Genomic DNA, 24,827 nt, shown 5'->3' on the forward strand with positions numbered 1-24,827 from the left:
AAGCCATAGGATGCTCTTACTCATAGGGTAAAAACTGAGGGTTGATGGGAGAGGTCGGTTGAAGATGGGCTTAATGGGTGATGGATATTAAGGGGGGCACCTGTTATGATGAACACTGGGTGTTGTATGTAAGTAACGAGTTACTGAATTCTACTCTAGAAACCAATATTGGGCTGTATGCTAACTACTTAAAATTTATATTAAAAAATTTTAAAATAAAGAAAGTCCTTGAAGAAAACATAACATTTTTTTAAACCACATTTTCCTCATCTGTATATAAGGTAAAGTAAGTCCACCCTAATGTAGATACTTAGGAATTGTCATGAAAAGCATCAAGTGAGATTTTTAAAAGTATAGTGACTCTTTTAATTTAGTTCTTGTCAGAATTATTTAATTTTGAAATATTTAAATTCTTAAAGTAGTTCATGCAATGAAGCAAATGTTTTAGCAGATTTAAAGATAAAACACATAAATTACAGAAAACAATACAACTCATTATCTGGATGGTATCAAGAACCCAATAATATTACCTTAATTTGACTTAAATTTTTGTTTGAAGGGTGAAGGAAATTTCAGATTATGAATTAAAACCCCATTATCCGTTATATATCTTATTCTTTTATTCTATTGACTCTGTCTCTTCCAGAGGAAAAGATATTAAATTGTGCATGAGAAGCAATCTTGGCCATTGTTAATGACATATCTTGAATCACTTTGCCCTCACAGTCTGCTTAGAGTTTCCCACAGAAGAATGGCCCAAATAATATATAATTATTAGGAGATTAGAGATTTAATCATGTGTTTTAAATTATATTTAACTTTTTAATATACATTCTTTATAGCACTTGGCTAGTAAAACTATCATCAAGAAAACTATAAGATTTACCAAATTCTATCACACCAATTTTAAAAAGTAGTAAAACAGTAATAAATGAGAATCCTATATAGCTGAAGATCAAATCTGTTTCTTAATGACAGAAAATTTAAAGGTATGTTGGTGAGCAAACAGATATAATTTATTATTAACTTCCATAGAAGCTCCTTTTCTTCAAGGTTTAGATTTTTTAATTACATATTAAATATGATTTGCAATGTTAGCTGAGATTATACCAACATCTTTGGTGGTATTTACTCAAGAGATGTCCTATTACACATTTTTGTAAATAACCAGTTGATCCCCATGGTATTTTTTTAATCTTAAGTAGCTTAAAAATCTAAGGCCAAGAAGAAAGCATTATTAAAAGAATCTTTTCCTGGCAAAATAAGGATATCACACTTAACAAAAGCAAGGTTGTACCACATTTTTTTTAATCATGAGGTTGGAAGTCTAACAATTTGTAAACAAAAACATTATATCAATTCACAAATTTATGTAACATTTTAAAATTTCCCCAGAAAGTGATTATATCTAATGTAGCTACCTCTATTTATTCGTGTCAGTAAGGAATACATGACCCACTAAGTATATATTAAATAGATTAAATAGGGATATTGCAATTTGATGTAGAAAGAATGAAAGATAAATATTCCTTCTTGCACTATAAATACAATTTAGTTGTCCTCCTAAAATCAATTCTTATTTTGAATCTGTTGGAAATTTGTAAAGTTTTAGCAATACTTATCATTCAGTAAGACTGATATATAATCTTTTAATTCACTTTACCTGCATCATTAGGTCACTTTATATGACAACCAGAAGAAATAAAATTTAATATGCCCATATATATGGAGTATAACAAAGATTCTTTGCTTCACCAAACCAGTTAGGCTCCTGAACCTTCTCTGAGGCATATCCATCCACTCGTTTCCTTGTAAAATCTAGTTTTAGCAAGAACCCTGCTAAGTCAGTTTAATCAGAACCCCTAATTTTCTACATCTGAAGACCTTGGCTACCTGAACAGGTTCTTCATCCTCCACATCTCCCAGGTGATGTCCGATCACTCTGGCTTGTCCTCAACAAGAATCCTGTTAGGCCAGCTTAGCCAGAACACCCCTTATCACTGATATTCCCTAATTTTCCATTCACTGACCACCCTGTACATTGCTCCTTAGCTATAAATACCCACTTGCTTATGCTGTTTTGGCATTGAGCCCAATCATTTCCCCTACTGTAATATATCATTATTATATAATGATATAATAATATATCATTATTGCTCTCCTTTGAGCAATAATCCTGAATAAAATCTGCCTTATCTTTAATAAGTGCCATTGAAAACATTTTTCTTCAACAAGTTTATGAAATACATATATATATAATACATATAATTGATATATCTATTATAAAATTATTCCATGTTAAGAATTAAAAATATTATCTTGTCCATTCTGAAAAAGAATAGTACATCTAAATGAGTCATTAGTTCAATGACAAACATCAATTAAGCACCTTCTGTAATGAAGCACTGTACTGAGTTTATTAACAAAGACTCGTTAATTGATGAAACTAATAAAAAGCTCTTTGAAGTAATATTCTTCATAGAATGTTTTTTTTTTGACCACCTGTAATTCTTCATAAAAATATAAGCTAAAAGTCACATATTATACCTACTATGTCTGTATTTTGGCTTTATAATCTCAAGAATACAGGTGATTCAACGGTGCACTAAAGGTTCAGAAACTCTATGGCAAGTGAAAACTCAGAGAAGTTGAAAATAGAAGAATGACTCTAGTTATCTACATTTCTAACAACACCCTGGTGATTCTAATACATGTAATCAATGGAATACACTTGGTCCACAAGACTAACTTAGCACAACAAAGATTTCTATAAACTCCAAGAGGTATTTTTTATCTTCCTAGTTTCTCTTTTCCTATATTCTTTGCTCTTGCTCTTAGCATATCTCAAGGCCACAGAATTCTAATTATCTGAGAATGAAAAAATAAGTACAAATTTCTAAATTAGGTAGTCTTATTTTATTAGCAGAAGTATAGAAGTCATGCAAAATTATTCTTACCATAAATTTTAGTACAACACTTCAGTTATATTCTAGAGAGAGAGCTGGGGCCCAGAAACACTATACCTTTTCCAAGTGCATTCTTGCTATGGACTGTGACTTAGAAATCCATCAGAAAAATCAGCGTCTATGGTGAATCTACTACAATAAAACTGCCATGGAATACTACAGATGACGGTCATCCTTCTTCAACTTCTTCATTTTAAGGATTAAAAAAAAATTATAGAGATTTTTAATTGTTCAGGGAGGCACAGACTTAATCTTATGTAATAAACTTAATCTACAGTCTACTCAGAAAAGCAGTTTCAATTTGGAAATTACTTTTGGTTTCCTAAAATCTATTAGATTTTCTTTGCTTTTGCTATTGTCATAAAGATTCTAAATGGATTTTTAAGTATTTTTATGTATTCTATTGATAAGCTTTAGTTTCATTATAACTACTCTAAAAGTGAGAGGTTATTATTTTCTTTTAAAATAATATTTCAATTATTTTCAATTTTTTTCAATATTTCAATTATATTCAGGAATTTTACTTGGAAACTGTTTAAAGTGGAAAAAAAAACTCTGTCAAGAAAGATCAGGTGGAAAATGGGTTCCCAATAAAATGTTATTTTAGGGCAATAAAAGGCCACAAAAGAGAAATAATACCACTGCCTTTGAATAATAGCTAGTTACTTGCATTTTTTGGCATTGTCAATCACTGAATCTTGGTATTCCTACTCAATACTTCCACACCACATGAAGTGCTCATTACAACAGGTGTACTCCTTAATCCCCATCACTTATTTCACCCATACCCCATCCACTTCCTCCCTGGAAACTATCAGTTTGTTCTCTATAGTTAAAACTCTTTCTGGTTTGCCTGTCTTTCATTTCTTTCCTTTTGCTCAGTTGTTGTACTTCTTAAATTCCACATATGAGTGAAATTATTTAGTATTTGTCTTTCTCTGGCTGACTTATTTTGCTAATCATAATACTCACTAGCTCCAACTGTATCATTATAAATGGCAAGATTTCATTCTTCTTTATGGTTGAGTTATATATATATACATGTATATGTGTATACATATATATGGAACATATACATATATGTGGGTTTGTGTGTATATATACATATATACACACATATATATATGTAAAGAAGATATATATATATATCTTCTTTATCCATTCATCAGCCAGGGGGCTCTTGGGCTGTTTCCATTATTTGGCTATTGTAGATAAAGCCTTTATAAATATTGAGGTGCACGTATCCTTTTGAATTAGTATTTTTGTATTCTTTAAGTACCTATTAGTGTACCTGAAAAGCTGTAGTGATCAGAAGAGTATGGTACTGGCACAAAAAATAAACACATAGATCAATAGAACAATATAAAGAATCCAGAAATAAACCCACAACAATATGGTCAATTAGCCTTCGTCAAAGCAAGAAAGAATATCCAATGGGAAAAAGATAGTCTCTTTAAAAAACGGTGTTGGGAAAACTGGATAGCAACATGCAAAAGAATGAAACTGGACCACTTTCTTACACCACACAAAAAAATAATTTCAAAATGGATGAAAGACCTAAATGGGACACAGGAAACCATTGAAATCTTAGAAGAGAATACAGGCAGTAACCCCCTTGACTTTGGCAGTAACACCTTGTTTCTGGGTGTCCTTGAAGCAAGGGAAATAAAAGCAAAAATAAATTTTGGGACTTTATCAAAATAAAAAGCTTCTTCACAGTGAGGGAACTCATCAATAAAATGAAAAGCAACCTACAGAATGGGGGAAGATATTTGCAATTGATATATCTGTTAAAGAGTTAATATCCAAAAGATATAAAGAACTTAGAAAACTCAACACCCAAAAAATAAATAGTCCTGAGTTTGTTTCTCCCTCTATGCACCATTTCTCTTGTTTGTGCTCTCTCTCTCTGTCAAATAAATAAATAAAATCTTTTAAAAAATGGGCAGAACACATGAATAGCCATTTTAACCAAAGGAGATATACAGATGACTAGCAGACACATGAAAAGATGATCAACCTCACTCATGATCAGTGAAATACAGTTCAGAATTATAATGAGATATGACCTCACACCTTTCAGCATGGTTAAAATCAACATAGGAAACAAGTGTTGGTGAGGATGTGGAGAAAAAGGAATACTCTTGCCTTGTTGGTGGTAATGTAAACTGGTGTAGCCCCTCTGGAAAACAATATGGAGGTTTCTTAAAACATTGACAGTAGAACTACCTTACCATCCAGCAATTCACACTGATGTTCGTATTTTAATGAGTGTTGTCCTTCATATTAATTGTGGGAAAATCTCTGTATGTATTTTATATAAAATATTTTTAAAACAGGAAAATTAAAACAAAAATATGTTAAGAATGAGTTGGTGGGGCACTCCTGGGTGGCTCAGTTGGTTAAGTGACTGCCTTTGGCTCAGGTTATGATCCTGTAATCCCACCATTAAGTCTCTCATTCTGCTCCCTGCTCAGCAGAGTGTCTGTTTCTCCCTCTGACACTCCCCCTTCTTGTGTTCTCTCTCATTCTCTTTCCCTTTCAAATAAACAAAATTTTTTAAAAAAGTGAGTTGGTGGTTTTGAACTACAATATTGGTCTCTTTGATGTAATGTAACATAATCTCTTTAAAAACATCTATAATACTCATTACAGTTCTTGCTGATGACTTTTGGTTTTGTTTATTACCAAATGGCATTCATATTATGAACAACAAAATATGTATCCTGTAGTTAATTCTAAATGTAGTTTCAGATTCCTTTTGAGGATTAACAGAAATATAGAAATAATTTTGTAAGGGTGCTATATCCATGGAGGGCACAATGTGAATTATTATGATTTTAATTATGCTAAAATTGGTGTGATGTTCTTTTTGGCCACTCATAGAATATCAGGTATTTCTACAGAGATATGGCACTCGAATTACTTGTTGTAGTGTTAAGCCTTCAAAATAAAATCAAGAAAAAAGATAATTTTAATTTAACAGCTAAATGCTTATGCCTGGCCTAATCTTTATTTTGCATTTACAATCCTAATAGAAATACAATTTACAACATCATTTAAGCTCCTTGGGTTGTAGAATACATGGTCCTTATGTCTTCATTTCATCTAGAACAATATATTAAAATACATAATTGACAGACTTAAGGGAATATGGATTATACTTGGAAATACTGATATTGAACTCATGTTGGGCTTAATGTAGATATGTATGGTTACACATATAGAATTATTTACAGATATGTATATAAGCAAGTTAATGTACTCCCATATATTTCCTTGGTCTGTCAGTGACAGGCCTCAAAAAAATGACATCTGAAAAGCACACTTAATATACATATGTTGGTTTCTAAAACCTTTCCCAATAAAAGAAACCAAGAACCTTTATGGAAATGACTTAGTCTAGGTTGGGGGTAAGGAATGTACAAGGTGAACTTAGAGTATCTTGTAGTGCTAGAAAATAATAAGAACTGAAAGACAGAAAATAAAAGAAGGTAGGAAAGAAGGAAGGAAAGAGAGAGAGAAAGAAAAAGAAAAAGAAAGGAAGGAAAGGATGAACATACGCATAATAAAGGGAATATGTCAAAGTGAAAGAGAAGCCTATTGAAAGAGGTCTCAAAGGGCAAAGCTGGAATAGTTTGAGATATTGAAACAATATAGTATTGGATTATAATCCAAAGTACAAAATAAATACGAGTCCACACTGATATACTTAAATTACTGAACAAATATATATAGGAAAGGAGGCAATTATCCCATGTAGAAGAAAACATACAATTTATATATATACATACACAAGTCTACATACAATATATATAGATATTCTGCCCTTGAGTGGGTTAAGTGTAACTTACCTCTCCTTAGAAGTGGCTAAACATGATTTTTTTTTTTCTAAATAGTTCTGTATAAAAAGGAGAGAGAAAAAAAAATGTAGCTTTACATGAAGACACCTGAAAAACACAGCCTCAACCAGTGATAAATAATGTTGATAAGCTTTGATATGATGTAATAAAAATGGCATTTTTCCTCTGTGGTTATCTTAACTCCCATTTTTTTTTAAAGATTTTGTTTATTTATTTGACAGACAAAGGTCAAAGGTAGGCAGAGAGGCAGGCAGAGAGAGAGACGGGGAAGCAGGCTCCCTGCTGAGAAGAAAGCCAGATGTGGGGCTCAATCCCAGGACCCTGGGATCATGACCTAAGCTGAAGGCAAAGGCTTAACCCACTGAGCCACCCAGGTGCCCCTTAACTCCAATTTTTATCATTAGAAAAACCCAGTTAGGGACGTTCTAAAAAAATAGTTGTAGTCTGTAGTTGTAGTCAACTCTATAGTTGTAGTCTATTATTTTCAATACTGGGACTCTGTTGATGTGGTGGTAAAATGAGGGAGGGGAAATATTCTATATATTTATGTTTATACTACCTCAGTCTTTTGATGTACCTGTGTTTCTTGGCTTTGACCTACACTGTGGTACACTTATTATTATTATTATTATTTCCTCTTCTTCTTTGGATGAGACAGTAAGGTTAGAGAGGATAGGGTGTATGGAATTCTCTTCTCTCCATGTGGATGAGAGATTGTTAAGGTCTCTTTCTTTGGAATATAGTATTTTTTATGGAGAATGCTCTGAGGTATTTTCTTTCTTTCTTTCTTTCTTTCTTAACCTTCTTTCCTTCCTTCCTTTTTCTTCTTTCTCTCCTTTCTTATTCTCTCTTCTTTCTTTCTTTCTTTCTTTTTTTTTTCTTTCTTTTTTTCCATTTTTTACAATGATTAACATTTACCTCTTCCTCCTACGGTCATGAGGAGCTCTTTCTCAGATCTTTACTTGTGGTCCCTCTCACTGTCTCTCCCTCTGTTAAATAAATAAATAAAATCTTACAAAAATAAAATAAAATAAAGGGAAAGTGCACTCTGAAAGTGGAAGGGCAAATAGGTTCCCCTAAGTGGAACTAGCCCTGAGGTTGTTTTGGATATTTGAATATTTGTGGTGTCTCTGGGTGGGAGGAGATTCTCCATCTCTAATGGAGGTTGCTTCCAATCATCTGGGGGACTCCTACCACAAGTTGGGAGGAGGAGTATTTGAACCTACAAGGTTTGTACTGGAACTGTCATGGCAGCCTTTCTTCTTGGCAAAAGAGGGTACCTGCAAGGCAAATGGATATAATGAGTCTAGGAGTTACCTTGGAGCAAAGGAGGGAGCCCTGGTCATAGATAAAAGCACAAGAGAGAGAAGTACACAGAGGCAAGCACATGCTTTGCACCTGTGGCTTTTGATCTGTCAGCCTGAACTTTATCTGAATATGTCCATCATTTTACATTACCACCAAAAATGAATGATATTTTTTATTGTTCTACTCCTTGCCTATGTTTGGTAAAATCAAACTTCTAATTGTATTTTGTGTGACAGGGAAATCCATTTTGTAATAACTGAGGTCCAGAATTTATGGGACAGAATAACAGAGAGAAGGGAATAACATAGAAAAAGAGTTTCAGAAAATAGCCTAAGATCCTCTTGATTTCAGCATTGAATCTAAAGTGAAAATTCATTGGGAGAAAGATCCTTCACAAGCATTTATGAAAGGGTAAATTTTGTACTGATATCTTATCATGGTTCTAAGTTGAATTTCTCTGAATGATATTAAGCATTTTTAAAACTGTTTTTGATCATTCTTGTATGTTGTATGTTTTTTATAAAATGTCTGTTCAAAATTTCTCCCATTTTTATTGTCTTTTATTATTTAATTTCAAGAGGTGGTAATATATTCTAGATGGGAAGATGTTTTTAAACCTGATGATATCCAATTTATCAAATTTTTTATGGTTATTGCTTTTTATGATTAAACTTTTTTTTCATTTTTGTAAGTCAAAATACATTATTTTGAGATATGTTTTCTTTTAGCTTTTATGCATAGATATGGCTCATCTTAGATTAAATTTAATATAAGGTTCAAGAAAGATTTAAAAATTTAAATTTTTTTCAAATGCACATTCAGCTCTTTTGGCATCTTTTTGAAAAAAAACTTTCCAGGTGGTGGGGGGAGGTAAAATGGTGGCATAGTAGAAGGACCCTAGGTTAATCTCATCTCTGGAAAACAACTACATAGCTATCAAATCATTCCAAATACCCAAACAATTGACCCAATTGACCTGAATTGGCGAAACAAATTTCCCAGCTAGTGGGAGAATAGAGGTTGTATGAAGAAAGGTAGGGAAGTGCAGAAAGTGGTTTGGTGGAGAAAAGGATCACAGGTTCTGTGGAGGGGAGGGAGCCCTGGTCATAGATAAAAGCACAAGACAGAGAAGTACACAGGGGATCAAACAGGAATAACACTTCCCCAAAGCCATTGGTAGGGAAAATGAGAGTGGCTGATTTTCACGAGTTTTTGCAACCAGTGGGACTCAAAGACTGGTGTTTCAAAGGTCAGCAGGCTTGCCTGGAATAGCATTCTAGACCCTGCACTGCTCCTCAAGAGAGGCAGGCAAGCAACTTGGGGGTAGACTGTGTAATCTGAGGAATGCCTAAGTCTCATCAGGGAGAGACTGTTCACTCTTCTTGGAGTGTATTGGTGAGAGATGGCATTTTCAGATGTGCTGGGGGTGGGGCAGGGAAGCAGCAGGCACCATTTCCCATCCCTGCCCCTCAGCATAACCACAGAGACACCTGCCAAGATCCAAATGCTGCCCACTACAGGCAAGAAGATTCTCAGCAGATAACTGGCCTGAAGTATAGAGCAGCCAAAACACATCAGAGTCCACACAGCACACATCAGAGACATTCCCAGAAACACCAGGCACTGGACTGTATATGACCCCTTCTTCATAATGCCATTACTCTCAGGAGCAAGAAATGTAATAGGGTTTTCTAACACAAAGAAGACAGAGACTTAGACAAAATGCCATGATGAAGGAATCCATCACAAATGAAATAACAAGAAAAGGTTACAGCCATAAATCTAATCAAAACAGATATAAGTAATATGCCTGATGAAGTACTTAATGCAATAATCATAAAGACACTTGTTGGGCTTGAGAAAAGAATGGAAGACTTCAGGGAAGCCCTTACCACAGAGATAAAATAATTAAAAAGCAGTCAGAAAGAAAAAATGCAATAACTGATATTCAAAACTAATTGGATGTAATGAATACACAGATGGAAGAAACAGGAATGGATAAGTGATATAGAAAAAATAGTGGAAAATACTGAAGCTGAACAAAAGAAAGAATTATGCATCACGAATATAGATTTAGGGAGCTTAATGATTCCATCAAATGTATCAGGAATCCCAGAAAAAGAGAGAGAGAAAAGATGGCAAAAAATTCATTTGAGGAAATAATAGCTGGAAACTTTCCTAATCTGAAGAAGGAAACAGACATTCAAATCTAGGAGACACAGAGAACACCCATCAAAATCAACAAGAGCAGGCCAACACCAAGATATACTATAATTAAATTTGCAAACTAGAGCAATAAAGAAAAAATCCTAAAAGCAACAAGACAAAAGACAAAAGAAGTCCCTAATTTGCAAGGGAAGACCAATAAGGTTAGCTACAGGTCTCACCACAGAAACTTGGCAAGCCAGAATAGCGTGTCATGACATATTTAACACACTGAATGGGAAAAATCTGCAGCCAGGAATACTCTATCCAGCCAATATTTTATTGAGAATAGAAAGAGAGATTTAAAAAAAAAAGTTTCCTAGATAAAAGAGTCTGTGATGACTAAACCAACCCTGCAAGAAATATTAAAAGGGACTCTTTGAGTGGGAAGAAAATAGACCAAAAATGACAAAGACTAAAAAAGAATGGAAAAAAATCTCCAAAAGCAATGACAAAACAAGTAATAAAATGGCACCAAATACACATCTATCAATAATTACCCTGAATGTAAATGCACTAAATATTCCAACCAAAAGACATAGGGTATCCAAATGGATTAAAGAATAATAATAAGACCCATCTATATGTTGCCTACAAGGGACTCATTAGAGACCTAAAGACACCTGCAGACTTGAGAGGGAATAGAGAAATATTTACTAAGCAAATGGATGTCAAAAGAAAGCCAGAGTAGTCATACTTATATAAGAGAAACTGAATTTTAAACTAAAAACTGTAACAAAAGAAGGAGAAATGTACTATATCATGATATAGGGTACTATCCAACAAGAAGATCAAAAATTATAAATATTTCTGCCTCCAACATGAGACATTTTGTTATATAACAATAACAAACTTATCGATAATAATACAATAATAGTAGGGGACTTTGATATCCAAACTTAAACCAATGGACAGATCATCTAAGCAGAAAATCAATAAGGAAACAATGGCTTTGAATGGCACACTGGACCACTTGGACTTAACAGATATTCAGAATATTTCATCCTAAAACAGCAGAATATGCATTCTTTTCAAGTGCATGTGAGACATTGTCCAGAATAGACAACGTACTGGGTCACAAATAAGACCTCAAGAAGTACAAAAATATTGAGGTCATACCGTGCATATTTTCTGACAACAGCTCCATAAAACTAGAAGTCAACCACATGAAATAATTTGGAAAGAGCACAAATATATGGAGATTAAACAACATGCTACTAAAGAATGAATGGGTCAACCATGGAGTCAAAGAAGAAATTTAAAAATACATGGAAACAAATGAAAATTAAAATAGGTGGTTCCAAAGCCTTTGGGATGCAGCCAAAGTAGTCATATGAAGAAAGTATATTGCAGGACAGGCCAACCTGTAGAAGCAAGAAAAATCTGACAAATGCAACCTAACCTTAGACCTAAAGGAACTAGAAAGGGAACCACAAACAAAGCCTAAAGCCAGCAGAAGAAGGAAAATAATAAAGATTAGAGCAGAAATAAATGATATGGAAACTAAGAAAATAGTATAACAGATCAATGAAAGCAGGAGCTGTTTTTGTTTTTTTTTTTGAAAAAAAAATTAGTAAAATTGTAAACCCCTAGTCAAACTTATCAAAAAAAGAAAGTGCCCAAATAAATAAAAACACAAATGGGAGAGCAAAAACCAACACTACAGAAATACAAACAATTGTAAGAGAATATTATGAAAAATTGTACGTCAACAAATTAGGCCACCTAGAAAAAAATGGATAAATTCCTAGAAACATATAAACTACCAAAACTGAATCAGGAAGAAATAGAAAACTTGAACAAACCAAAACCATCAAAGAAATTGAATCAGTAATCAAAAATCTCCCAACAAACAAAAGTCCAGGGCCAGATGGCTTCCCAGGGCAATTCTACAAAACATTTAAAGAAGAGTTAATACCAATTATTCTCAAACAATTCTAAAATAAAGAAATGGAAGGAAAACTTCCAAATCCATTCTATAGGGCCAGCATTACTCTGATATCAAAACTAGACAAGCACTCTACTAAGAAAGAAAACTACAGACTAATATCCCTGATGAATATGGATGCAAACATTCTCAATAAAATATTAAGAAATTGAATCCAACAGAACATTAAAAGAATTATTCAACACAATCAATGAGATTTATTCCTGGGCTGCAAGTGTGGTTCAAATTTTACACGTCAATCAAGTGTGTGATACACCACCTTAATAAAAGAAAGAATATGAACCATATGATCCTGTCAATAGATGCAGCAAAAGTAAGACAAGGTACAGCATCCATCTCAGCATAATAAAGGCAAATATATGAAAAACTCAGAGCAAATATCCTCAATAGGAGAAAATTGAGAGCTTTTTAAGTATGGTCAGGATCAAGATAGAGATATTCATTCTCATCATTGTTATTTAACTTATTGCTGGAAGTCCTAATCTCAACAATCAGACAACAATAACAACAACAAAAATAAAAGGCACCCAAATCAGCAAGGAAGAAGTCAAATTTTCAGTATTTGTAGATGACATGATACTCTATATAAAAAACCTAAAAGACTCCACCAAAAAAACTGCTAGAACAGATGTACAAATCCAGTGAAGCTGCAGCATACAAAACCAATGTGCAGATACCTATTGTATTTCTATTCACAAGTAATGAAGCTGCAGTAAGTGAAATCAAGGAATCAATCCCATTTATAATTGCACCTAAAACCTTAAGATACCTAGGAATAAACCTAACTGAAGAGGTAAAAGATCTGTACTCTGCAAACCATAAAACACTTATGAAAGAAACTGAAGATGATGCAAAGAAATGAAAAAAAAATTCCAGGTTCATGGATTGGAAGAAGAAATATTAAAATGTCTACACTACTTAAAGCAGTCTATACATTTAATGTGATCCCTATCAAAACACCAAAGCACCTATCAAAACACCATCAAAACATCAAAGCATTTTCCAGAGCTAGAACAAACAACCCTAAAATTTGTATAGAATCACAAAAGATGCCAAATAGCCAAAGCAATCTTAAAAAGAAAAGTAAAGCTGGAGGCATCACAATTCGGCACTTCAAGTTATATTACAAAAGCTGTAGTGAAAAAGACATTATGGTACAGTGCAAAACAGACACATAGATCAATGGAACAGAATGGAAAATCCAGAAATGGACCCACAACTATATGATCAGTTAATCTAAAACAAAGCAGAAATGACTACCTAGTGACAGAAAGATGGTTTTTTCAATAAATGGTGTGGGGAAAACTAGGCAGCAACATGAAAAAGATTGAAACTGGACCACTTTCTTACATTGTACACAAAAATAAATTCAAAATGAATGAAAAACTTAAATTGTAAACAGGAAATCATCAAAATCCTTCAGGAGAACACAGGCTGTAACATCTTTGACATTCACAGTAACAACTTCTTATTAGGTATGGGGCTCCTAAGCCAAGGGAGACAAAAACAAAAATAAAAAATTGGGACCACATCAAAATAAAAAGCTTCTGCAAATTGAAGGAAATAATCAACAAAACTAAAGGGCTACTTACAGAATAGGAGATGATATTTGCAAATGCAATATCCAATATAGGGTTAGTATCCAAAATATAGAAAGAATTTATAAAACTCCGTACCCAAAAATGAATACTCCAATTAAAAAATGGGCGGAAGACATGAATAGATTTTCTTCAAAGAAGACATACAAATGGCAACAGACACATGTAAAGATACTCAATATCACTGATCATCAAGGAAATACAAATCAAAACTACAAGGACATATCACTTCACACCTCTCAGAATTGCTAAAATTAGCAACAGATGTTGGCAAGTTTGTGGAGAGGTTGCAACCATCTTGCACTGTTGGTGGGAATGCCACCTAGTGCATCTACTCTGGAAAAGAGTATAGAGGTTCCTCAAAAAGTTGAAAACAGAACTACTCCATGATCCAGCAATTGCACTACTTCATATTTACACCCCCCCCAAAAAAAAAAATACTGATTGGAAGGAATTCATGTACCCTGACCTTTTTAGCAATATTATATATAATAGCCAAATCATAGAAAGAGCCCAAATACCCATTGACTGATGAGTGGATAAAGAAGATTGTGTATATATACATATAAACATATGTGTATACACACACACACACACACACACGGAATGGATATTACTCAGCCATAAAAAAGAATGAAATCCTGTCGTTTGCAGTGACATGGATGGAGCTATAGAGTATTATGCTAAGTGAGATAAATCTAGTCAGAAAAAGACAAATGTGATATGATTTCTCTTATCATAAGTGGAATTTAAGAAGCAAAAGAACATATAGGGAAAAAGAGATCTATAGAGAACAAACTGATGGTTACTGGAGGGGATGTGGGTGAGGAGATGGGTGAAATGGGTGATGAGCTTTAAGGAGGGCACTTGTGATGGTGCTGGGTGTTGTTTGTAAGTGATGAGTCACTGAATTCTACTGAGATCAGACACACTCTATGTTAACTAACTAGAATTTAAGTAAATATTTGGGGGGGAAAAGGAAGCATAAAATGAAAAGAAAAACAAACAAAAAACCTTTCATTTCCCATTGGATAATCTTACACCTTTGTTACAAATCAATTAATTACGTCTGGATCTAGTTCTGGTTTATTTGTTGCTCATAATGATAGTAATTTGATTACAGTAGCTTTGTATTATGTTTCAAGACAGGTAATGTAAGTCCTCCAAATTTGTTATTTTTCAAGAATGCTGTTTATAGTCTATGATTTTTTTGCATTTTGTGTACATTTTAAATTAAAATTTAAAATTTAAATTTAAAATTTCTAAAAAAATAAGTACTGCTGAGAGATTTTTGGAATTGCTTTTACTATATAGAGAAATTTGCAGAGAATTGACAGTTTAAAAATACTAAAATTTCAAAAAAATAAAAATTTTAAAATTTCCAATTTACAAACATGTATATCCCTCCTTATTTTTAGATCTTCTTTAATTTCCCTTAGTGATATTTTGTAGTTCTGTGTGGGTTTTGATCATCTTTAAAACAAGTGTATTCCAAATTACTTTGATTTTGATAGTATTGTAATGAGTCTTTAAAAAAAAAAAATCTTATCCTGTAGTTTTTTTTTTTTTAATTTTTTATTTTTTATAAACATATATTTTTATCCCCAGGGGTACAGGTCTGTGAATCACCAGGTTTACACACTTCACAGCACTCACCAAAGCACATACCCTCCCCAATGTCCATAATCCCACCCCCTTCTCCCAAAACCCCTCCCCCCAGCAACCCTCAGTTTGTTTTGTAAGATTAAGAGTCACTTATGGTTTGTCTCCCTCCCAATCCCATCTTGTTTCATTTATTCTTCTCCTACCCACTTAAGCCCCCATGTTGCATCACCACTTCCTCATATCAGGGAGATCATATGATAGTTGTCTTTCTCTGCTTGACTTATTTCGCTAAGCATGATGTGCTCTAGTTCCATCCATGTTGTCGCAAATGGCAAGATTTCATTTCTTTTGATGGCTGCATAGTATTCCATTGTGTATATATACGACATCTTCTTGATCCATTCATCTGTTGATGGACATCTAGGTTCTTTCCATAGTTTGGCTATTGTGGACATTGCTGCTATAAACATTTGGGTGCACGTGCCCCTTTGGATCACTACTGTAGTTTTTGTTGCTAGTACAGAGAAATGCATTTCTCTGTAGAGAAATATAGAGATTTATGTATTTTTAACTTTTTATACTGTATTTTTTGAATTTCACTTAGTATCCCTATGTATATGCATGAGAGTAATGCATACAAATGGCCACTAAAACCATGTACAGAAATATTCATAGTACCACATTTTGTAATAGCTAAAGATGAAAACATCCAAATGTTCATCTACAGAAGAATATATAATATAGTCAATGGGATATGATGCAACAATAATAAAAATTAACTACTACAAACAAAGCATGGATCAGTCTCCCAAACAAATTGTTGAGTGAAATTACCTGGACATACATTTCATACATAAAATCCAAAAAATAGATAAAACAAGTCTGTAATATTAGAAGTCAGAATATGATTAAGCTATGAAGAGGAAGAAAGAAGGTCTTAGAAGGATGTACATGAGAAACTTCTGAGATATAGGTAATTGTCTTCTATCATATTTGGAGGTTAACGGGGTCTATTATTTTTGTCATAATTCATGCATATGTATGCTTGTTTTTTGTGTACTCTATATGTGTGTTATATTTTTTTTTAAATTTTACTCAAAAATTTTTTCCTACATATTCCTATATAGATTTTTATAAATCAAAGCATTAGAATTCAGTATTGTTTTGGAGAAACTATATTCAGTCCCTTATGATGAAGAGTAAAACTGTAGTGAGGAAAAGATGAATGACTGTAAAAATAAGTGCTGCTGAACCAGAAGCTTTAACAATTCTCTAAAAATGCTGAAGGTAAATTCACCTTACAATTACTCACACAAGTTCTCATTTAAAATGTTTTTTTTTTTTTTTGTATATGTAAATAAAAGTCATTGGGTTTATTGAATCACTAATATACTTCTGGGTAATTTATATTCTTTAAATAATTTAAACTTTTCTAATAAAAAATCAACAATGGAGAGCATTTATAAAAAATAATTGGGCTGGGTACATGAACAACTGTAGAGAAAAGAAATATTGCCTCTTAGATTTCCTATTTTCTTTTACATCTTTTGCAAGCCATTTAATCCTGAGACTGCTGATTGGCTACAACAGACAGTTTACTGCCTACAGTGCCTATATATAAAGGTTTTTAAAACATCAAGGGAATGGATTACAATACAGTGCCATTAAATGGTAGATTTTATGAGCAGTTCTTTATTTAACCAGAGAAAAGAAAATGGAAATGCTTTAACTACAATACACACACACACACACACACACACACACACACACAAATGGGGAAAATCAGGAATTACAGAGAAGTGTGAAATGTTTTACTAATTTTTCATAATATTTTTATGAATCAATTAGGAGTAATAATTAAATTTATTTATAAATATATATAATTAAATTTATTTCTAAATTCTAAAATTTATTTATATATGTTGAGTTCTTTCCATTCTTAAAGTATTGAATATATTCAGTATAATATTGAAAATAATGAAAGAATATCAATTTCAGAATAAACTTAATTATTAGCCTGCCATGGCACCTACCTACAGGCTTCCAATCACAGTTTTTATACTGTTTAATGTATATTTTCTCTAGGTACTTGGTTCTGGGCATACTATTCAGAGGAAAGAAATGGAGTGTTAACAAACCTCAACACCAGGAATAACTCTTCAAGCTTATAGTATTAGCTGAGCCTTTTCTTAGAGACCTGTTGTTATTGCCTGCACAAGAAAGAAACTTCTTTTAACAATATTGCTTAAAATTAATATCCAGAGATATCAGATAATTTGGAAGCTACACCAGCTCAGTAGAACATAAGGGATAATCATTCTCCAGCAGAAGGTAACAAACAGATCCCATGGTAGTAATAATGCTAGCAGAGTCCCTGATCCCATGGGATCTGTCAAGCAGGTTCTAAAGCCAATTTGGGAACTGTGGACATCAGACCATTGGCAGCCATTATAAGGTGATATTGCAATGCCTGGATCATAAGTATAAATAATGTATTCATTTTTATTATGTCAAAGCCAGCATTCTTGCTAATAGGAGAGAGGTGTGCATGTCAGAAACCTCTGACATAGGTGTGCATAAGGTGAAACATGTCACAGAGATGACAGACATATTAGATTGGAAGAGGACCAAAGACCTAACTCTGAAGTATTACCAGGAATTTCATGGATTCAAATTGTAGGTAATGAAGAGTGGTTGACACTCTCAAAAATCAAACCATGAGCATTTCAAGAATTTGAATTTGGGGCTCTTGCCAGGGTGCTATTTCTTGTGTTATAAAGAAGGTCCCCTTATTGATAAACCCTCACATATTTAATTCTATATTATGTCACCCTTGTTCCAAAAACCTCATGATCCACTCTTAGGCATGTGCTTTTGGTGCCTGTTGGTACCTGCTAGCCAGAACCTATGGACAGCAGAGTTTATAATACCTCTCCTTCCATACTGGCTCAGTTCTTCCCCAGTCGGGCCATGCTAGAGATTATTTTGGTGACCAGAAGGACACATAGGAGACTATCCTAAGAAGGAAAGCATTTGGGGGGCACCTGAGTGGTTCAGTGGGTTAAATCCTCTGCCTTCAGCTCAGGTCATGATCCCAGGCTCCTGGGATGGAGCCCCACATCAGCATCTCTGCTCTGCAGGGAGCCTGCTTCCTCTTCTCTCTCTCTTTGCCTGCCTCTCTGCCTACTTGTGATCTCTGTCTGTCAAATAAATAAATAAAAATCTTTAAAAAACAAAAACAAAAACAAAACCCACAGTGTCTTTAAAAAAGAAGAAGGAGGGGGGGAGGGGAGGGGAAGGGGGAGGGGGAGGGAGAGAAGGAAAGCATTTGGTTAGACACATTCCCCATATGAAGTTTACAATAATCTTCAAGAAGGGATTTTTTTTTTTCCCTGAATGAGAAGGGTATGATCATTTCTATATCCTAAAAGACTCAGGAAAATCTCTCCCATTCCAAGTTTCCTGCTCCTTCCTTATCAAGGTCCTGGGATACTTGGACACCTGTGAGATCTGTGATTTCAAAATTTTCTGCATTTCTTCTATTCTTGGGATTAGGTCCTGATCCTGGTCCATGTTTTAGCTGCCTTCAGGCTATCCTCTATGAAGTTTACTTTAAATGCTTAGCTATCACAATTTTCTTTTAACTGGTATTTAATGGTTTCAGTTGGTAATTTTCTCTTTTCAAAACTTTGGTAGTACTCCATGATCGGCACCACTTTAACAGTCCTTATTTATAACTGTCATTTGTCCTAAACTCTTTAATGTTAGAGATAAGCCAGTTCATCTCCTCTCTCTCTGCCAGTTCACCACAGGTAAATATCTTAGCAATTGCATTCTATAGGATGTTAAGAAACATCAATATCCAACTATGGAGTGCCAAGATTCTCATTGTTCACTAGCTGGCAAGAGAACCAATTCCAGATTCCTTGCAGTCTGCTTCTTAGGGCCATTCCTGGTACCAACAAGTGTCTAAGAATGGGTTCCCTAGAAGCAGAAACTGAGACAAATATTTGGGAGCACAAGATTTATCAGCGAAAGAAAGCAGGATGACACAGTGGAGAGCTTTGCAAGGATGTGGTCTCAGTTGAAGTCTAAATTGCATGAATTGTAACACAAAGTTGACCCCATCTTCAGGCAAGGGGACTGGGATTTTGTGTCCCCCTTTTAGTCAGTCCTTGGCTGTGGCCTTCGCTTGGTGGGCAAAACCTATCAGATGTGGTAGGTTCCATTTTGCCAAAGACAACTTTCCGAAGAGGAGGGAGTCTGAGAGCCATTAGCTGTTAGCACCCTCAACAACTGGGGAATAGATGCATTAGCTCAGTAAAGGTGACTGGTAACTTTGCTACAAATGAGTTATGCCAAAAGTGAAGAACTGAATTTTGAAATTGATATCCAGTTCCAAAACTTGCAATCTACCTGGCAATTGATATTTTATTTTATCAAAAAATGACAAAAATATTTATACTGGCTATGTTTTATTGTCTTTCCATTAAGAATTGACTAGTTAAATGTATTTTAAAGTGATATCACATAGTAATTTTTCCTTATTTTTATCGCCCAAGATTGTTATTACCTGTATTATAATTAGCAACAAGAATATTTAGTTCTAATAAGTGCATAAATCATTGGCAATATTGAAATCATCTTGAAATTGTCTGTATTGGGTACAAAACTAAATAGCCTATATAACAAAAAAAATTAACATGAATGCAAAGAAGTATTCTTGATTATTGTGCCATATTTGTACAATTTTTATTAATCATTTTATTTGAAAATAATATTTCCTTCTGTCTAAGTTTATGCTAAGATGAACTAATTATAAAAATAATATATAAATGAGGTTAAATGTAAATTTTTGAAAATCTTCTGGAATAACTGATAAAGAAGCAGTGTAGAGCCATGACTTCTATAAACTCATCAGTCAGACTCAACTGTCTATAAGCAGGCGTCCTTACTAACAGCTTCTCTCAGTATCCTAATGGATTTTATTTGTAATGAGAGAGAGACAAGATGCTCTATCGTGAAAGAAGGTGCTTCTCCACTAGATTTATCAAGTAGGCACTCATTATCAAAATCATACCACTCATTATTTCATACATACATTCATGCTGATTTGTGTTCCCAGAGCAATTTCTAAGAATTAAAAAAAAAAAAAACCATGAAATGTCGATAAAAATGTACATTTTTATAGTACTGAACAATCTTTCAACCACTATCACATTTTTCCTCTCATTTGATTTTCGCAACTGCAGAATGAAGTTGGCATACCATGTCTGGATTTTTGGTTTGTTTGTTTTATATTTGTTCGTTTGTTTATCTGTCTTACAGTTTTTGGTGAAAACAGACATTAAAACATATTCAAGGCCATATAGCAAGGACATGTTAGATCTAAAACCAGGCTCTAGCCCATTTTCTGATTTATCTCCAAAGCCTGCTAGCATTTATAATGTTACAGAGTTTTCTCTCAATAGATAACAAAGCAATTTACAAATATGCTTGTAAAAAATACGTAGTATTACTTTCATTTTGTGAATGAAATAGATCAGTCACATAATCCTAGAGGCTTAATAACACAGAGTTAAGTGGGCCCCATTTGATATTTCCCTGTATTTGGAGAATGACAATTTTGCTAATCACTGCCTTTTCCTTTGTTAGCAGCAGGACTTGGACTTGGCTGAGGATTTTAGCAATGGAATAATACTTAGTGACGTGGCCCAAATTCAAGAAGCAAGCTAAAAGAGGATGGCAGTACAATGCAAAAGACTTTCCCAACAGGAAACAGCTTAACATGTTTGCTCTGTTCCATTTACTGCACAGTGCTGCTTTATCAGCTGCTTAACTTCAAGGTGGCCCACGTGCTTCTTCCCTCCCCGCTGACGAGGAGGCAGCAGGTGCAAAGATCAAGTTCCTTTCCTGGTGTGGAAACATGGCATTCAGCAGAGTAGGCAGGGACTCAAATCAAACAACAGTCGTCAAGAGCATCAGTCCTCCCAAGCAACGGCCAACCTCCTGCTCTCCTTAGCTCCCAACCTCTTTACCACCAGCATGGTCCATCCTCCTCTTCAGTTGTGTCCTCAGGAATGATTCCAACAGTAGGCAGACAGTAAACAGCAAGGGTACAAGAAGATAAGGAAAACGAGACTGCGAAATGTTTCCACTGCCCTTTTAGAAATGCGTATGCTCCTGCAAGTGTTATATTCGGTCACTGTACCGCAAGGCGAAAGGGGGAAATCCGAAAGGGTTAACTAAGCAGCTTCATGATGTGGCAGCTGGTTCGTATCCCAGGCTTTGTGCTCAAGCCAGTGTCAGGCCTAGGTAATTTATAATAGCCTCAAGTTCCAATATAAAAAGCACATAGCTGCAGGGAGACATGTCAGCTTCCCTTACAGAGCCTGTCATTTCCTTGGAAACATAATAATTAAGATGTCTGGTATAACTGCTTCTGCCAGAAATATTTTTAGATTTCAGCCCATTTCAAGAAACTCCAAATTCAAGTGGGGAATTATTAAATAGTGCATGACAAACTAAGGAAAGTACTCTTACAGGTTTGTTCTGTCAAAAGGAACAGACTCTTCGTCTAAATCTCTTGACAATAAGTAGAGGAATACCTAGACTTGAATTAAAAATAAAAGAATTGGCATCAGTTTGATTAGAGCAAAAGCAGTTGGGATGAGAGAGAAATATTCACTCTTAATCAAGAGCAGTTTTTCAGTTTAAAAGACTGACACACTTTTAAAGGTAGAATGGCACTATCCGGGCGCCTGGGTGGCTCAGTGGGTTAAGCCGCTGCCTTCGGCTCAGGTCATGATCTCAGGGTCCTGGGATCGAGTCCCGCATCGGGCTCTCTGCTTGGCAGGGAGCCTGCTTCCCTCTCTCTCTCTCTCTGCCTGCCTCTCCATCTACTTGTGATTTCTCTCTGTCAAATAAATAAATAAAAAAAAAAAAAAAAAAAAAAAAAAAAAGAATGGCACTATCCCCCGTCCTCAGATTAATGCAGCTGTTCCTCCTGATTACCCACATTATTCATAAACAAGCTACTTCTCATAAGTATGGGGGCACTACTGAGGATGTTACTCAGTATCCATTTGCTTGCAACTATCAGAAGAGGCAGTGCATGACATCTGTATGGTGAATTAATATCCTGGAGATATGATAAAACTGTCTACTGCATTAAAATAATTTACCTTGTAATATGTTGAACTCATAGAGGAATACTGTTAGATAGTTAAGAGGAAGATTTGAATTCAATAGGTTAAAATAATTTTAAAGAGCTGCTGAAAAGTATACTTTAACAGAGAATGCTATTTTTCTGAGCTTTTTTAGGTTTTCTTAATAAAAAAATCTTATTTTTAGGCAAATACATACCTTCAATTCAATGACAATAAAGCAGATAATAGCTATATGATGATAACAAAGATTGTATTATATTTTTGGATAAATATTAGGAGAAAGAGTAAAAAAGTATTCAGATTCAACTAACATTTGTTTAAAACCTGCTTTGTTCCAGATAATATGCTAGGTGACCACCCCACAGACACTATCTCATTTAATTCTCAGCACCATCTATTGAAGGATCTATTCTATACCCATTTTTCATTAAGGAAGCTGAATCTCAATAGCACAGTTATTATAAGGCAAATGTGATTTGTCTCTACCACTCTTAGTGACTTCTCTTATTTTTTTGTTTTTTGACTTTTAAAAAAAGTTCTACTACTATGTTTTTCTTGTTGTTGTTTTATTTTATTTTTTCAGTGTTCAAAGATTCATTGTTTGTGCACCACACAAAGTGCTCCATGCAATACGTGTCCTCCTTAATACCTACCACCAGGTTTACCCATCCCCTAACCTCCAAAACCCTCAGTTTGTTTCTGAGTCCACAGTTTCTCATGGTTTGTCTCCCCCTCTGATTTTCCCCAATTCACTTATCCTTTCCTTCTCCTAATACCCCTCTGTGCTATTCCTTATGCTCCACAAGTAAGTGAAACCATATGATAATTGACATACCTTGACTTATTTCACTCAGCATAATCTCTTTCAGTCCAGTCCATGTTGATACAGAAGTTGGGTATTCATTCTTTCTGACAGAGGCATAATATTCCATTGTATATAAGGACCATTTCTTCTTTATCCATTTGTATATTGAAGGACATCTTGGCTCTTTCCACAGTTCGGCAATTGTGGCCATTGCTGGTATGAACACTGGGGTACATATGACCCTTCTTATCACTATATCTGTATCTGTGGGGAAGTACTTTTGAACTACATTTCTTTAAAAACCTTCTACCTATTAGTTTTCATGGAAGACCATTAAAAATAGCATGCTGAAATGTTTCTTTCCTCAAAAATAAATATTAATTTCCTTTTGTTGTCTGATTGCTGAGGCTAGGACTTCTAGTACTATGTTGAATAGCAGTGGTAATAATGGACATCCCTGCCGTGTTCCTGACCTTAGCGGAAAAGCTTTCAGTTTTTCTCCATTGAGAATGATATTTGCGGTGGGTTTTTCATAGATGGCTTTGATGATATTGAGGTATGTGCCCTCTATCCCTACACTTTGAAGAGTTTTGATCAGGAAGGGATGCTGTACTTTGTCGAATGCTTTTTCAGCATCTATTGAGAGTATCATATGGTTCTTGTTCTTTCTTTTATTGATGTGTTGTATCACATTGACTGATTTGCGGATGTTAAACCAACCTTGCAGCCCTGGAATGAATCCCACTTGGTCGTGGTGAATAATCCTTTTAATGTACTGTTGAATCCTATTGGCTAGTATTTTGGTGAGAATTTTCACATCTGTGTTCATCAAGGATATTGGTCTATAGCTCTCTTTTTTGATGGGATCCTTGTCTGGTTTTGGGATCAAGGTGATGCTGGCCTCATAAAATGAGTTTGGAAGTTTTCCTTCCATTTCTATTTTTTGGAACAGTTTCAGGAGAATAGGAATTAGTTCTTCTTTAAATGTTTGGTAGAATTCCCCCAGGAAGCCGTCTGGCCCTGGGCTTTTGTTTGTTTGGAGATTTTTAATGACTATTTCAATCTCCTTACTGGTTATGGGTCTGTTCAGGCTTTCTATTTCTTCCTTGTTCAGTGGTGGTAGTTTATATGTTTCTAGGAATGCATCCATTTCTTCCAGATTGTCAAATTTGCTGGCATAGAGTTGCTCATAATATGTTGGGGAGGGTATGTGCAATGATGAGTGCTGTGAAGTGTGTAAACCTGGCGATTCACAGACCTCTACCCCTGGGGATAAAAATATATGCTTATAAAAAATTAAAAATAAATTAAATAAATAAATAAATAAATATTAAAAATTAGAGCCCTATCAGATATTTAC

This window comes from Mustela lutreola, chromosome 2 (genome assembly GCF_030435805.1).
Source record: "Mustela lutreola isolate mMusLut2 chromosome 2, mMusLut2.pri, whole genome shotgun sequence".
NCBI lineage: Eukaryota > Metazoa > Chordata > Mammalia > Carnivora > Mustelidae > Mustela > Mustela lutreola.